Source organism: Vidua chalybeata, chromosome 4 (assembly GCF_026979565.1).
Source record: "Vidua chalybeata isolate OUT-0048 chromosome 4, bVidCha1 merged haplotype, whole genome shotgun sequence".
Lineage (NCBI taxonomy): Eukaryota > Metazoa > Chordata > Aves > Passeriformes > Viduidae > Vidua > Vidua chalybeata.
Window position 1 is genome coordinate 51,465,716 of NC_071533.1, and position 17,668 is coordinate 51,483,383.

The 17,668-nt window shown below is 39.2% G+C and overlaps 1 long non-coding RNA gene across 2 annotated transcripts; it reads left to right on the forward strand.

The window, feature by feature from the left end:
* Positions 1-443: 443 nt before the first annotated feature.
* Positions 444-6,499, forward strand: LOC128787330 (uncharacterized). 2 transcript variants are annotated; one of them, XR_008430670.1, is made up of 4 exons: positions 444-520; positions 3,398-3,507; positions 6,103-6,182; positions 6,379-6,499. It is a non-coding gene; the product is annotated as an uncharacterized LOC128787330 (long non-coding RNA). The 2 variants fall into 2 exon arrangements; XR_008430669.1 differs by lacking the exons at positions 6,103-6,182; positions 6,379-6,499 and adding exons at positions 4,389-4,463; positions 4,553-4,705.
* The last annotated feature ends 11,169 nt before the right edge of the window (positions 6,500-17,668 follow it).

The window sequence follows — 17,668 nt, forward strand, 5'->3', positions numbered from 1 at the left end:
GATGTGGCATTGCATCGTTTTCCCCGGTCCCGGGCAGCTCCAGAGAGCCCGGCAAGGGCGCTGCTTCTCGGTGGGACCAGGGCGCCGCTTGTCCCGGGCGCTGCTGTGTTCCGCGCACCTGGGTGGGGCTGGCCACGCTCTGTTGCCGGCGCGAGGGGCGAGACAAAGAGGGAAGGAATGTCCACTCTGTCCACATGGTCGGCTGGAGAGCTTTTATTGTTGCATGGAGCTGCAATGGAGAAGCGCAACTTGCTCCCTAGTGCCACATGGACAAAATGGCGCTGGGACTGAGGGCGCGCGGGATTTTATAGGGGGCGGGCCGATGGGGGCGGAAGCCCCCCTCGCCCAATGGGGACAGACAATGGGGGAGTGACGTGGACCAGGGTAACCAAGGGGGACGTGACTGGGGTGGACACAAGACTCCGGGAAGAACGGGGTTGTGGGGATGGGGTAACAGACACTGAACTCTCCGGAGGGGACGGGGGGGTGACTACAGGACTGGCATGGTGATGCTCCAATGGTGAGTGACCTGGAGTGGGCCACTGCGGGGGGGGGACACGGGGGGTGCACAGGGATACACAGAACTGGCTAACTAACACATATCAGAACCCCTAATCTGAACCCAAACCCGGGATGCAACAGTTAGATTATGTTAGATTAGTTTAGATAACCTAATAAGTCCCTTCCAAATTTCTATGGTAATTAACCTATGTAATCCTTCTCTGAAATGCCTTGGTGTATTCAAAGTTTGATTTTTGATTCTCTGAAAAGTCTTTAAGACTATAGCAATATCAACAGAATCTCAAACACTAGCTTTTTTGCTTGGAACTGAAGGAAAAAAAAAGGATGAAAAGTCTTTCTGCCAGAAATTTAATACAGTTTGATAGTTTCTATCTTGTAGATGGAATATGTAAATCCTAATTCATAAAGCATAAAATAACTGTTTTCTGTGTATGGAACAATTTTATTTTGTGAATAAACAAAAAGTCCATACACTTGCAAAGCAAAGTATGCAACCTACCTTGAAATTGCCAATATTTTACAGATTATATCTGAACTTTTATTCTAGTTGCTAAGCATTGGCCTCATTATATGGAAGATGAAACTGAGCTCAGAGGTGTAAAAAAATCACGTGTTATTGACATTGGTTTCACTATCATTCCAAATTTTTTGTGTTTCCCAGGATCAGGTCCCTACATTTTATGTTCTTCTTCCTGGATATATCTCTCTAAATCTAATTAATCTTTAGCTTGGAAATGACAGCAGGGGTTCGATTCTTTCTGAAAAACAGAAAATAAGCTCACATCTGTTTTCTCTCAAAGCTAGAAGTGCTCTCTGCTTAACAGAAATAAAAATAAGTGATGAATCTCTTGCCCTCAAAAAAACCCAAAAAACCCAACAACAAAAAAAACAAAAAAAACCCAACCCCCCCCAAAAAAAAACCACAAAAAAAACCAACAAACAAATCCACAAAATAAAAAACAACAAAATATCAAAGCTATATCCATATACAATTTTTGTATATTTTCTGCATTTTAGGTATAGTAACATTTAATTTCCCAATTTGTCCATGGGGGTGCAATTGGAAGCACATTTTTTCAGAGAAGGATGATTTTTTAATGAAAGTTTGTCACAAACCCCCCTCATGAATATATATATATATATATATTAAGTCAATAAAGTTCAAATAAAGTTGCAGGACCCTTCTGTCTCCTTTTTGGACACTGGCTTTCCACAGCATGATTTTCCACACAAATGTCTGTTTAGAAGAGAGCAACAAGCTTGAGCTTGTTTCAGCCCACATATTTCTTTCTGGCAACCTGCAGTGCCTTAGAAAGACTGGTAATGAGACTCTGGTCGATAGTGTGACTGAGCTGTGTTTTGAGATCGCTGTATGTTTTGCTAAATGTAACTTAACATTTCTAGTTGCATATTTTGTATCACTCTGCTAAATCAGACATACTGTTACAGATGAGTAATGTAACAGTTGGCTCTCACAATTAATAGATAAATATTATGTGTATGTTAAAATGTATAGTGATGTTATTGTAATATGTGCCCCCCATAGATCTCTTTCCCCTCCCCTTTGTAATAGCTATAGTAGTCAGGACATTTGGAGGGGGCTGGCTCCCCTCTATTACCAAGAGGCACAGCATAACAACACCTGACCTCCAATCAACCTGTAAGAAAATAATCTCCACCAATAGATGGCAGAGAAGGAGTTGACTGACAAAACTTTGGGAGGGGCTAAAGAATTAAAAGGCAGAGCATCCATTTTGTAGGTGAGCATGTGGCTGATAGTCACGAGGCTCCCAGCGCTGTAATTTATCCTTATTTAGTCATTTTGTTGTATTTTTTGTTAAGGTTTAATAAACCCTTAAAATTTTTAAAAGTGAGCAGTCATTTCCCACAATGCCACGAAACATCAATTGTCTTGAAATAAGTAAATTTGATATTAAACATGATTCAGAGAGACTTGGCTTTGCCAAAACAGCTCTTGCTGTTTCAAAATGTGAGGTGCTATGTGATGTTGTTACTCTGGGATAGTTTAATTTGTAGCTGCATACTTATTTCTCTTTCTCTATACATAAGAGACAATAGCTTTATGGATATGAGGTGAATAAAATTCAGTGTTTCACTGGATGGGTGGGCAGGGCAGAGGTGGGAGGAAAGGAGGTAGGGCCAGCTGGGAAAGGTTGGGAGTAAGTGAGGACAGCAAGAAGAGCAGAGGAGAGGGAAGGGAAGGATGTCATTCCCCACACTGAGCTGGCCCAGGCTGCAGGCAGCAGCTGGTGTGCTCACAGACAGGGCAGACACAGACTTGTGTTCGTAGTGGTGGTACTTAATGTTATGTAGGGACTGGCCATCAGCAGTAAACATGCTCATCCTGCTGGAATTTTGTAAGGCTTACCTTGAAAATTCAAAGGTGGCTTCATGTGTTGCTCCAATCACGTTAATCTCTAACATTTTAAATATATATATATATATATATATTCATTTACAAGAAGGTTTTACATGTTCTGATTGAGATAACCTGCAGATGCTGTAGGTTTTCTGGTCCTTCAGTGTACTTCATACCACCAACTTCATACCATCATACTTCACACAGCCTCACTCTCTGGAGCAGGACTGAGCCCCAAATTCTGTTCCTTGGGCTAGCTGGACGAGAACACAAACAGCAGCTGCAAAATGATTTGTCAACTTGTAAATGGCTCTTCTTAAGAATTTTCACCTCCTTTGTGTTTGAATTACATCCAAGAAAGACAGAAATTCCAGATAAGTAATTTTCAATGAACACTGTTGTTTCAGAAACTGGTGGTGTTGTTTTTTTTTTTCCTGTAGCAGGTAGCAGTAAATTTTATAATTGTTTTTATTTAATTCTTTTTGACTCATTCAGGTGACACTTCTTGATGTGCCTAAGTTTGTTGTGCCCTTGCTAGTCCATCAATACTTTCCTGCTTCTGCTGACTCAGAGTTACAAGAGTAGATTCGATTGATCTTTATCAGGTATTTTATACTACAAGTCAGTAATTTCTGTATAACTTAGAGTGGAGAAGAAAATCATACCTACTACATGAACTGTTAAAAGTAGAATGCTGTTGCTGGAAAGTTAGTTAAGTATATTTTAATATAATGATGAAGACCAGTGTCAAGGTTAGCTCTGAATAGTGGGAGGAGAGTGACACAAAAAAGGGAACTTATGGATTGGCATGACACTGTCATTAATTTTTGAGAAAAGTAGGACTCATTTTAACGGAGTAATTAGCCCTTCTGTATAGACATGGCAAAATGTCAAGATACTCAGTGTCAGCAGGTTTTTCAGACCTTGCATTCCTATTTTGTTTCAGCCTGGGAAAATCTATACCTGTCCACAGTTTAAGCTCAGTTATGGTTATTTGGGTAACTTTCAGTGCTTGTCACCTAGAAACACCTAATAGTTCTCTAGAAATCTGAACACAAGATAGCAGAGTGAAGAAGTAATTCTGCAAGAGGAAAGCATCATCATGGAGAGCAGTGCCAGTTCAGACAACTCTGCTTCCAGTAGTCAGTGGGGCTGATATGCAGCTGGAGTTGAAGGCAGAAAGAGAGCATAAAAAGGAGCAGATCAAGGGCATGCTTACCTTGTTACAGTTCCTGCACATCTTGCCAAAAGAGCTGGGTCTGGGAATATGGTCCAGGTAGATGCATCCAGGCAACTGTTCCCACATAAGATTTCCATCTGGGACCACTCAGAGCCCGGATCAAGGCTCTTATCTCTAAAGCAGCAAAGAAATAACAGGAATGTCCCTTTTGACTTGTTGCAGTGATAACGATTGGTCTATACTACGCCTTTAATATTTTGCCATTTCAATTTTTTCCCAAAGTGCCCTCACCTGCATTTTTTACAGGACCAGCTCAGAGCTGTAGGGAATGATAATCCAATGAGGGATTTTCTGAACTGGTGATAATGATGAGCTGTGAAGGTATCAGGAACCCATGAGATCCCCATTACTTACACACAGTGAAGTAGGTCAGCCTAAATGCCTACAAGAGGGTTTATTTTACCTGCCAGATGGGAACTGGAGGCCTGGTCATACTATGAATTATGCTAAAAAGTGGAAGAGGACTTGCAGAATAAAAGAGAAAGGCTTAAGGCTCAAACATGCATGCTGTCACAAGTCAGCAAGTAAGGAAACTCAAATCTACAGGTGCACTTTGATGAAAACTTAAAAATAATATTATTAATTCTACTTTATCAACTGAAGGAAAAATATAAAATAAACTTATTTTTCTGTAAAATTCCTGTGGAAAACAAAGGATTATTTGTATTTGTTTTGGGCCTACAGGGAAGCTGGAGAGTGACTATTTGTCAGTAATAGGACAAGGAGTAATGGATACAAAACTGAAAGAAGGGAAATTTAGGTTAGACACTAGGAAGAAATTTTTTACTGTGAGGGTAGTTAGACACTGGAATAAGTTGCTCATTGTTACTGAACAGGTTATATTTCTTTCAAAAGGAGTCTATGCAGCAGTGGAGGAAAATGTTGGGACCGAATCAGCAAGAAGGGAGATTTAATCTGTGAAACAGATAGTGGCTAGCAAGCAAGATCTATGTCCATGCCCATATGTTAGAAAAACAATTAAAGTTTAAGGCTTGACATGCTTCAGAAATCTCAGAGTTGGTGGGAGGAAGTTAACATAGCTTGGGAAGAAGAATGCCCATGGAAAATGTATACAAAGAATGCAGAATTTATAGACAACAAGGATATTTGGCAGGACTCCCAAGATAAAGAAGAAACTGAAAAAACCAACATAGTAATTGTGAAATCAGATCCAAGTGGGTAGAAGGTGATTCTGGTAGGGGGATCTGCGACCACCATGTACCTCAGCACTGAATGTCAGCTTTCTAACCTAACAAACTGATTGGAGAGTTTATTTCCTGGTTTTTGGTGATACCAGAAAGGGGTGGATGGATGCTCCAGCCTTGGCATTGTTAAAAGCTGGCTTGGATAAGGCCTTCAGCCTGATTGAAAGGAAGGTGTCCCTGCCTGTGGCAGGGAGCTTGGGATTTGATGATCTTTAAGGTCCATTCCAACCCCTTAACATTCTGTGATTCTATTACCAAATTGTAGTTTCTGTTAAGAAGTGCTCTGCACAAAACATTATGAACTTTCCTGCTTATAAATTTAAGATACAACCAAATCCTCTAAATTAAATCATGTGCATTAAAGAAATAAATGCATAGATGCTCATTTTTGCCATGCCTGTAATCTTAGTGAACATCCATGCTTTTGTTTACTAAATGTCTGTGTAATTTTCTTGCACAAGTGGAAACTGGAGGCTCAAAAAGACTAAGGACATGTTAGGCAACTTTCACTGGAACTTGATAGTATTTGGAAATAAATACTGAACCTGAAAAGCCTGAAAGTGATACATCCAAGAGGGCACATGAGAGGAAATGACAGACATGGAAAGTACTGGCTTAGAAATTATATTTGGCCTCTCAAACATACTTAACATTAGTCTCAGTAGGTCTGGGAACTGGTACCAGTATCTTAAATGCACCATTCTCTAAAACTGATTTAAAAATTGACACAGACTGAGCAAAGCCTTGTATTTCAGTGTAGATTCAGCTGAAGAAAAGAGATGTGTATTCCTCTATGCTGGGATGAAGGAATGCTTCTCCCATGTGGCATTTTCAGGTTTGTAATTGCAAACATCTGTGCTTACATCAAATGTAGTAAGAAAAAAATATAACCAGTGGTATTCTTTCATCCATTCTGTAGCACCACAGCAGTGTGAAGGATCAGTGTGAGATGTGTGATTATTTCTCAAAGATACATGTTCTAGCTGCAGAGATTTGAAGGCTGTAACTCAACAGTGGGTTTTTTTATCCAGGTTTAGAGGTCCTTTAAAGGCTCTATGGTGACCTCTGTGAAGACAGAACCTTCTATGAAACTAAGTGATTCTTCCAGCACTCAGCTTAACTGGCCACAGCCTGATTTTGAACAAACCAACCCGAAATATCTGGGATAAATAAAGCAAGCAACCATAACTCAAATACAAGCTGTGGGTACAGAACTGAAGGTCTCTCAAGGAATGTGTAGTAGGCTGTACATAATGGGAGCACATAGGTTTGTGTACAGGAGAACAGGATCCTGAGGGTGGGACAGAAAGCAGAAAATGCTTCTGGTGCAAGATTTCATAATAATATGGCCTGATCTGACTCTAGCATTTGGCATGGTTGTTCTAGGAACCCTAGTGTGGTAGCACATGTGCTACCACACCCTAGTTCAGTCTACATCAGCAAATCCATCACATCTGACACCTCAGTAAAGAACATCAAAACAGAAATTATGATGTCAGTTTTCCTTCATGATCTATAAAGCAAGAGGCTTTTGGTTTAAATGTAGGGGGTGAAAGAGGGAAGCTTGTATTAATCCGAGGATTTCAATACCTAAGAAAAAAGTGGTTCTTACTCTATGTACTTGTCCTAAGGCATTATCAGGCAAGATTTTTTTTTTTTGAAGGTGGGACACAAACCTGATGATTGTAACTCACATGCTTTTATAGAATGGAAAGTAGAAAGCAATTTTGCTAATAATTCCTGAGTGGCAAAAAAAACCCAACCCAACCCCAAAAAAACAAAATCAAAACTAAACAAAAAACAAATAAAAACCCAACCAACCACCACCACCACCAACACAAGTAAAAAAATAAACCAAAAAAAAACAAAAAACCCAAAACCCCACAAACAAAAACAGAACCAAAAAACAACCAACCCCCCAAAAAAACCCAAAACCAGAACAGTCTGTAATGCAAAGGGTGTTGTTGCATACTGGGTTTGGTTTCAGATTAGGGGTTCTGATCTTTGTTCGTTTGCCGGTTCTATGTACCCTCGTTTCCCCCCCTCACCGTGGCTAGCTCCAGGCTGCCTGCCATTGGAGTTTCCCCCATCACTCTTGTAACCACTCCCTGCCAGCTCCTGAGGATTCCGTGCCCATCACCCCATTCCCACAGTCCCACTCGCCCCGAAGCCCCTTGTCCGCCCCCGTCGTGTTCCCATTGGTTGCTGTGGCACACGTCACCGCCACGGCGTCTGTGTTCATTGGGCGGGGAGGGCTCCTGTTCTCCCTGTCCCACCCCTATATCATCCCACTACCCGCCCCCCAGCCTCGCTGCCAGATTCGTCCATGCAAGACTGGGAGGGCGCTGCCACTTCTCCATCGCAGCTCTCGCAGCCAGTAAAGTATCCAGCCACCACGCGGATGGATTTGGACAATTCCCTGCCTCTTCATTTCCTCCCTCGTGCCGATGGCAACGCGCGGCCAGCCCACCCCCGAGGCGCGGCAGCAGAAGCGCCCAGAAGTAGCGGCAAGCACCGAACCTGACGAGAAGCCGAGGCACCCAAGCTGGGTGCTCGGGAGCTGACTGGGGCCAGGAAAAGTAAGATGCAGCCGCTGGATGTATCAATTGTTAGGAATCCATTAGATGTTTTAATACATAAGCCTCTGTTGGGATAGAAATAGGAGTTTACATTTATTTTACAATGTAGGATAGGTTACTGGCTGAGATGAGAGCCAGGAACCTGAATGATACAGTTTTGATTCTGAGTTCAGATACAGGATGTCCTTGTGCTAATTACTTTGTCTCTCTGTCTTTATGACTCATAGTTTAAAAAAGAAATGTCTTTTTTAACTTAACATTTTTAGTGTAGAGGGTGCACTAATGTGTGCCCAGTTACTACAGTTATTAGAGACAGATGAGTTTAGAGGCTTAAAGAGCAACATTTTTTAAAGCCTCAGTGTCTGTTCTTTGCTTTTTAAAGGAAGATTTAGTAAAACTCTAGGCTTTAGAAGTTCATTCATTTTTTTAAATGGAATTTGGGTTCCTAACTTCCAAAGGCATTTCTGAACCTCCAAGATTCCTGAAGGGATCAGTTCTGTAGTGGTCTTTCTTTCCTGCCGAGTGCTTCTAGATCTGCATAAATCTTTTGCATCAGCAGAAGGATTTGCTCCCAAAGAGAAGAGCCTTCTACCAAAAATCTTCTCCTAGCTTGTTAAAAATAATATCTAGTTGAATAAGGAGTGTCTTGAAAATCTTACTTAAGTCTAGAGATGTGTAAGTAATATTTTTGCTATTATGATAATCATCAAGATGATTAGACTGAAGAGGATTTTAATTTTTTTGAAATCTGGGCAGTTACAAAGAACCGAGGTGACAGCTGACAAATTCTCAGTTGGATAGTGCAAAGTTTGAGGAGTGCTCAGTGTTTCATTATAAAGAACAATTAGTAAAGAAAAAAAAGTCCTACTGGTTAAACCTTAAAAGATATAAATTTTAAACCACCATCTCATAAGCCTATTGATTTGATAGGTTTCATACAAATTAATTCAATCCTCAAGAACTAAGGTGATCTGAGTTCAGAGTTGTATTTTTTCATCAATCAAAACAACACTGAGGATGAGGGGCAAAAGGGAGACTTCACTCCCTGTGCATGAATCCATTTATATTTGAGATGGAGGTTAGCCTTCAACTATGGTGTATTATTGTGTCAGCTGGATGACCTGTTGTCTGAAGTGATTCAACAGTTTTTCTAAAGTTACAGCAGTGTCCGAATTCATGTTCTTACTGGTGTAGATGATGTTATCTGCCTTTGATCTCTCAGATAATATTTAGCTCAGAAAGGAAAAAAAAAAAAAACCAAATGAATTATCATTTCTACCACCTAGATAATTTTCTGGGTATTTCCCTACTGTCAATTGCTGGGACAAGGCCAAAACTGTCATTCAGTCTTCTGCAGAATACTTTGGAAATTTGAAGGCAAGCACTGAGGGACTGAAAAGCTAATTTCGAACTGGAAATTAGCAAAATATGTTATTAAGAGTAGAGATAACTGTACTCTGTGATCAAGAATAATTCTTTGTCTGTGCAAAGTCCTATATACTGTTATTATGTTTTATGGACTCCAGAGGAGAGGGCAAGAAGGGTGAGTAGATGTGGAGCTCTGGATATTTTCAAATGGTGTCAGGGAGAGTAAAGAGACACAGTACTTCTCCTTAGCTGTAGTCTCAAGTAGGTATCTTTTAATGGCCAAGGTTAATATAACCAGTACTTTTCACCAAGATACCCATCTCTGAACTCTCAAAGCTTCATTACTTCTAGAATCCCCTCAACTGGGGAATCTACATCTCCTAGCAGTCTTTCATTCTAAGAAAGGACTCCTTCCTTAGCTTAGCATTGCATGATTTAGAATATGTGTAGGGTACAGTGTCCATCAGGGTGGAGTATTAGATGGAGCATGGAAAAGGAAATAACTTATGTTTCACCAAAATTTGAGGAATGTTCAATTTCTAATGCTTAACAAAAACTAGGGTGGAGGATGTTGCAACTCTTCTAAATTCCATTCTCTGTCAAACAAAACCCCCACATGCCAGTAAGTCTAGTCTATGGAAAAAACCCTCAGCACATAAAAAACAATTTTGCACATGTTAGAGAAATGTGGAAAATTTACCTTTCTGTCTTTAACCATGTAAGCAGAAAACAAGACAAAGATTACTTTCTAATACAGGTAAACAAGAGTCAATGTGTGAAAGGACTGTGATGTTTCTATCAGCTGTTAAAAAAGATTATTTCTCCATATATTTTCTGACTGCTCATCTTTTATGTACTTCAGTTTACAGCTACCAGTTCCTCATGTGTACATTTTTTCATAGAATCACAGAATCATGAGGTTGGAAGATCATCAAGTCCAACATATGCCCTAACACCTCAACTAGAATATAGCACCAAGTGCCATGTCCAGTCTTTTTTTAAACACATACAGAGATGGTGATTCTACCACCTCCCTGGGAAGACAATTCCAGTACTTTATTATTCTTTCAGTGAAAATTTTTTTCCTAATATCCAACCTATGCCTTCCTTGACGTAGCTTGAGACTGTGTCCTCTTGTTCTGTCAGTTACTGCCTGGTGAAAGAGACCGACCCCCACCTGTCTACAACCTCCCTTCAGGAAGTTGTAAAGAGCAATAAGGTCACTTCTAAGCCTCCTCTTCTCCAGGCAAAACAGCCCCAGTTCCTTCAAATGTTGCTCATAGGGCTTGTGTTCCAAGCCCCTTACCAGCCTCGTTGCCCTCCTCTGGACGTGCTCAAGCATCTCAGTGTCCTTCCCAAACTGAGGGGCCCAGAACTGGACACAGCACTCAAGATGTGGTCTCACCAGTGCCGAGTACAGGGGAAGAATGACCTCCCTGCTCCTGCTGGTCACACAATTCCTAATGCAGGCCAGGATACCATTGGCTTTCTTGGCCACCAAGGCACATTGCTGGCTCATATTCAACCAGCTGTCGACCAGACCCCCCCGGGTCCCTTTCTGCCTGAACACTGTCCAGCCACACCATCCTCAGCTTGTAACGTTGTAGGGGATTTTTGTGGCCAAAATGTAGAACTCGGCACTTAGACTTATTAAACTTCATGCTGTTGGACTCTGCTCATCCATCCAAACAATCTAAGTCTCTCTGCAGAGCCCTCCTTCCGTCCAACAGATCAACACAATCTCCCAGCTTAGTGTCGTCTGCAAATTTACTAATGAAGGACTTGATGCTCTCATCCATGTCGTCTATAAAAATATTAAATAGAACTGGCCCCAGTACAGACCCCTGAGGGACACCACTGGTGACTGGCTGTCATTTTAACGATTTGCTCTTCCAAATTATACTTATCAAATTAGCTTATTCCAGAAAAAGAATCTATGAGGTAGTCTTCCTCAATCAGCCTTATTCCTTGAATTACTTCCTTATGTATGAAAAGGCAAAAATTATAATTTCTGATTACTCTTAGATAATTAATGAAAAAAGTGCTTAATTATTAAATTAAGTAGCTTTTGCTTGTAGTGCCTTTTGATGTACGATTTTATTTCATAAACACAGCTTTTGCTTCAAAAATTGAAATACCCATTTTTTATTTTTGTATTGTTCCTTAGATACCAAAATGGTATAAAAATTTTAGATTTATAGAGAGATTTTGCTATCTGCAGTTTCAACTTTTTAAATCTGTATTGACATAAATATACTTGATATTAAAACTGAATTTTCAGTAAAAGGATTCTAATTGTCTTTTTGTTTCATTATATTACTGGGAGAAGGTGTGAGATTGCCCCCTTCATGAGGTGCTTGCAAGCTCCCTGTGAGAAAGGAGTACTGGAATCTGATGTCCCTGGCACTGAAGTGGGGTCTTAAAGGGTGCTCCCTGCCAGCTGCTCTGTTGCTTGACAGGTCCTTGCCCTTCTCTCCCTGCTCATAGCTCTTGCAACTGAATACAAACTGGGAAGTCAGAAGTTCTTTACAGATAGAATATTGCTGATAAACTTACTGGTTTTCATATGCCCACCTAAATTTCCCAGTATGCTCTTAATGTTAGAATATTAATTATTGCAGTCTTTTTATTAAAGCTTAGTCTTATTTCATTTGAAGGAGTGAATGCAAACAAAACATTGAGTTTCTTTATGGTTTAAGTTTTGGAAAAGAAGTGAAAAGGGGTGAAATAACTACGTGGGAAAAATGGAGAATAAAATTGTGACTCCAGTAAGAAGAGAGAAGGTAATTTAAAAAGGCTATATAAGAGAAGATAAAGGAAAGAGAAGTAATTAGATTGAATTCTCTGCAATATAGATTTTTCTTCTCACTAACATTAATGGAAATCTACTACAATTGAAATGGATGTTCTTATTTACAAGTGATTTTGAATAGCTGTGTGATTAACAGACATTCTTTGCATCAGATTTGAGATGTGTGGCCCTCAAAGGGCCTCTGTAGAGGAAAAACTGGTATGTTAGTGGATATGCCATATGACCAAGCCCCGGGAATAATTGACAGGAGTTTCTCCCAGTCAGGTCTCTTATGAAACTATAAGCATTTCACTGGCCACATTCCAAGGGGGCGTGGAGTTCAGACCAATGAGAATATCCAGATCCAGTCTTTCAAAGTGCCTTTTATAAGACTGGGCATGGAAAATAAATCTCTCTGTTGTCACATGAACATCTGGGTGTGGGTTGTGTCTTTGTCTACTTGCCCCTCACCCCCCACCTAGCACTTGTAATGCTGTTTGTCCTTCCAACGTGAATAAATCAGGTACATAAAGCAAGGAAAGGGAGTACTAAGTACCATTTTTATAAAGGAGAAGTAAGTTCATGTTTTCTGTCTAATTTGTTTTAAATTACTTCTGAGTAGTCAACTGAGAAATAGAAAACAATGATGTTACTTAATGGCTGAATATTTATTAGTGTAGACAGTGTATGCTTACACAAATGTATTGGTGTAGATTACAAGCTTTGATTGAAGTCCGTGGAGATACCATACTGTGAAACTAATATACTGATGATGAGGCCCAAAGGATCGCATCTCAATTTGAATTTTGTTACAAGGAATTCTGGCAAATTTCAGCTTTTTAAAACAAAACCACATTAACTGTTTGTACTGTAAGCCTTTTATGGTGATTGTGTTATTTCTGTTGGAAATATTCTCTTTTGCATCTGTCCAGTTTTTCAGAAACTACCCTGTGTGAACATTTTTAGCATTTGCTACCATCTTTTTATCCTTCTATCACATTTATCATGATTAGCCTGCCTGATTTTTTTCCAATTGCAGCAATTGCTGTGACTGTGATACAGTGACTTGGACATTTTTACTTGCACTTTGTTTTCTTTACTTTTTCTTTCCTTGAATAGAAACAGAAGGTTTAAATTTCTGATACTTGTGAAAAACTCTTTCTATTTCAATAATTAGTTGAACCCCAAAATTATAACATCAAGGTTTATTAATCAAAACTTGGACAAATCTAAAATATTAATTGTTTGCTTAATAACAATAAATTCCATTAAGAACAGATTTGTAAAGTGTGTGAGTGCAATGGATATGACTAAAGATGGCTAACTAGAGTGTAGACCTGCCTTGCTTTAAGTTTTCTATGTCTAAGCTATCCAGATGCTAAGCACTGATGTATCTATTGTAGCATAGAGATAGCAAGGCCTCCTGAATTATTACTATCATGTAATCTGAATTTTACAAATCTTGTTCAGAAATTTCTGATCTGTCCTACAGTCAAACTAATAAAGAATTACTTGAACCTGAAGGCTATGGAATTTCATAAGGAAAAATGTGACTGGGTAATGAGAGCTATGCATAGGACAAGAGAGATTAAAGATGTGTACGTTTCTGTAGTTATGATGTGTTTGCATTTTTTTTGAGTACAAGTTTAGTTATGTCTGTGAAGAGTGTGTGTTAGATACCTATACTTCCAGTGGAAAGTATTCCCTTAATATTAGCAGTATATATAAGATCTGGACAGATCTGGACATCTTTAAACTCATATTCAAGAAGTAAGTGCTACTCTGCAGCTATATGGATTCAATTTGGCTGTCAGATGATCCATAAGTGAAAGTATGTCTCCAAATTATAACATAATTTCCAATAGTTTTCTCTGAAATTGCTTTAGATTTGATAAAGTTACTGCCAGAACGAAGTATATTTTCTTTGCATTAGTCTTTTGAAATAAGGTTATATTTTTAATTTATTTCTAATAAGTAATACATACTGTGAATAATTGTTCTTTGTTTACAGATGACTGCTAGAGCAGCTTGGATTTTATAATAATTCATGAGAAATTAATAAGCACTCATAATGAATAAACTTAGGGACAGTTTAATGACTATTCATCAGCAGTTCATGCACAACAAATCCAAATGTTTATCAAAGATGTTCATAAACATAGTGCACAAGCAGCTTTAATGAACTGATAAAGAACATTAATGAACATTCATTATGAATTTTCCTTTGCTGGGAATGACATCCTCAGAGGAGATATTAACTTTTCAAATTACTTTCCTTTTAAATAAATGTGAATATTTCAAAAAATGCTAGCACTTAAGATAGGAGTGAACACAAAATACAGATTAAATTTTTTTATTGAGACCGGGTATAAGATGTGTCGGCATCTAAAACCACCTGTTCTTGTCATGCTTCATATGAGACATCTTCAGAGACCTTTTTGCCAAAAGTCTGCCAGATTTATAGAGAGTTGTCATCTCTTAGTTTGTGGATTGGTGTACATTTCATGACTGACTATTTTTTCACAGAACTTTTAGCTGTTCCTAGAAAATTCTGTGCATTAAATTCTATCTTAAATATTAGTGGAAAACAATGTGTTTCTTCTTGCCTATCACAGAAGCAATGTTAAGTAAAACTTCAGTGCAGCAAATTAACTCATAAGTTCAGGCAACTGCAAACTTCATCAGTTAATGGTTCAGTTATGAGTATATCTTAAACAAAAAAAGGAAACAAATATTTGAAGTTAAGAACTATATATTATTCCTCTTGATTATCATTTCACTGTTGAAAAATTAATATATGCATGTTATATTTTATTCAAATCACATTCATAATCCAAACCAAAAAGCTTCTAAAATATTTGCTATTTATCATTTTAACTGATGACACCATTAGTCATATGTAGACTAATCTCTTTTCACAACCATAAAATACAGTGATGGGTTCTATGTTATTTCTAGTAACTGACTAAATTCTCCCTAGTACAGTGATGAAGACCTGGATGAATGACAGTGTAGCTATTTGCTGGTTCCTTTTCACAGCAAGTTAAAATGCCATGTGCATCATAGCAACCACAATCCCATGGCAGAAACATTGGAGGTCAGCTGCATAAAATCACATATATCTGCAGAGGAATTGGAGGAACAAAACTATTCCTTCAAGTGGGATATGTTCTTTTATCTCTGATCCAGAGGTATCGGAATAAGATGAAAGCTGTACTAATCATTTCACTGAATTTGCTTTGCATACAGAATAACTTAGCTCCTTCTGGTTTTACTACTACTAAGAACTCTACAGATACTCATACAACATTGTGCTCAAAATCATGTTGGGGTCAAAGAGGAAAATTACTTACATAAAACCTAGAATGTATTATTTGTATAACTGATCTACTCAAGTGATTACTACTAGTCCACATTTAATTATTGCAAAAAATAAAGAAGTGGAATGGAAAAGTCTCAGTAATGACAATCCAGTTAAGTTACATATAGACTTGGTGGGTCCTGGTGTTATGCTTATGCTGCTACTGCCTTTCTGGGTCCTAAGGGTATGGATTTCAATCTGAAGTGTGTGTGTGTATCTTGGTGGAGAGTAGTACAGTGTGCTTCAAGTGCTTTGAAGGCCAGAATGTGGTGTTGGCTTTTTTGTTATTCTACTCCATTTGTGGTCATTTTTTCTGTTTACTAACTTATTCTTTGTTCTCTTTATTATGCCTAACACTGATGTTTTTTGTCTAGCCATGTGAAATACTCTCGATTTTTCTTTGGTTTTTTTTTCACTTATTACTTTTCCACCTGATTCTTACACATCTTTGTATGTTTTCTTTATGCATAAGGACTTTCAAAGTAATACAACTATTTTAAAAGTGGTTTGCATTTGTATTAGAAAATCTAGGCAACCAGATATCTTTACCTGGTTCTTTACCAGATCCTTAAATAACTCTGACTTACAATGCAGTCACCAGATTCTGGCTTGTTCGACTTGATGAGATTTGTTTTGTCCAGCAGGACTTCTGTCAGGGTCTGCACAAGAAGTCTGTTAGGGAGAGTGCATAGCAGTAGAGAAAAGCGTCTGGTACTGGCATTTAATTAGGTATTTATTCCCAATTGGTATACTTTTATGAATGAGGTTGCCAATGTGAAGATAAATCATATCCCTGAAAAAATATTTTGCTTTTCAGGGGCCACAAAGGATCCTCAACTGAAATGTGATTTCTAGTGCATTTCAATCGATTAGGAGTTTTCAATGAAAACAGGATGACTGAGAATGTGCAAATAGTCTATGATAAATTTGACACCATATTCTAGAATTCTTCAATGACAGTGACTGTGTCCAAAAACTTCATCGGATTATAGGACATTTCAAAATGAAAGTCTTCTTAGGAGGGCTGTAGCATGAGCAGGGCCACCTATGAGGTCAGACTAGGTCATTTCGGGCTTAATCCACTCGGGTCATGGAAACCTCCGGTGCTGGTTTTTTGGGCAGCCTTTTCCACTACCCAATTTCACCCTGCATCCAATCTCCAGTTCACCAAGTTTTTCCTTCTATCCATTTTCCATGATCTCTCATCCTCTCAGCATGCATTACTGTAAGGAGTCTGCTCTGTGTCCTTGTTGATCTCCTCCTAACTATTTAAATGTTTTTAAGAAATTGACTTAAAGGGCTTTTACACCCATATTAATAGAGGTTAAAATATTTATTTAATTTCTTTGTAGAAATTAACAGTATAAGGATGTATAAGGTGGTGCACTTTTTTTCCCCCTTTTTTAATTTTTCTTTTTTTTTTTTTTTTTCCCCAAACTGCAAATAAATCTTTGATCTTAGGTAGGTTTTCTATTTCCCTGCATGGAAAAAAAAAAAGGTCTACCCTGACAGGTGTGGCATTGTGTTCTTCTCCCCAGTCTCAGGCGGCTTGGGAGCCCGGCTAATGGTGCTGCCTTTTGGCTGGGAGACCAGGACTACCGCATGTCCAGGCGCTCTAGCGCTGAGCGCTCCGGCGTGGGAGCCACATTCTGTAGCTGACGCTGAGAGAAGACAAAGGGATGAGAGAAGGCACACTTTGTCCTGCGTGGCTGGAGTATTTTATTCCCGTGTGGCTGCCGTGGTGGCTGGAGCGGCGTCTCCTAGTGTGTGTGTGGTCAAGATGGCACCGAGACAAAGGAGGCATGGGGTTATATAGGGGTGGACAGACAGGGGCGGAAGCCCCCCTCGCCCAATGGGGACAGGCAACAGAGGAGTGACGTGGACCACGGGAGCCAACGGGAACACAACAGGGGTGGGTACAGGGTTCTGGGACGAATAGGAATATAGGGATGGGGTAACTGACACAAAACTCTCAGGAATGAACTACAAGACTGAGATGGGAAAGCTCCTATGGCAGACAACCTGTAGCAAACAATTGTGAGGGGAAAATGGGGGTACATAGAACCGACTAACTAATATTTATTAAAACCCCTAACTGAACCAACCCGGCATGCAACAGACAGGATCATTCTTACTTTTTTGTCAAGCTAAATTTAACATGTGTGGTTCATGTTTTTTATCTAATGGACAGAGTGGCTATGGACACACACTAGACAGACTGT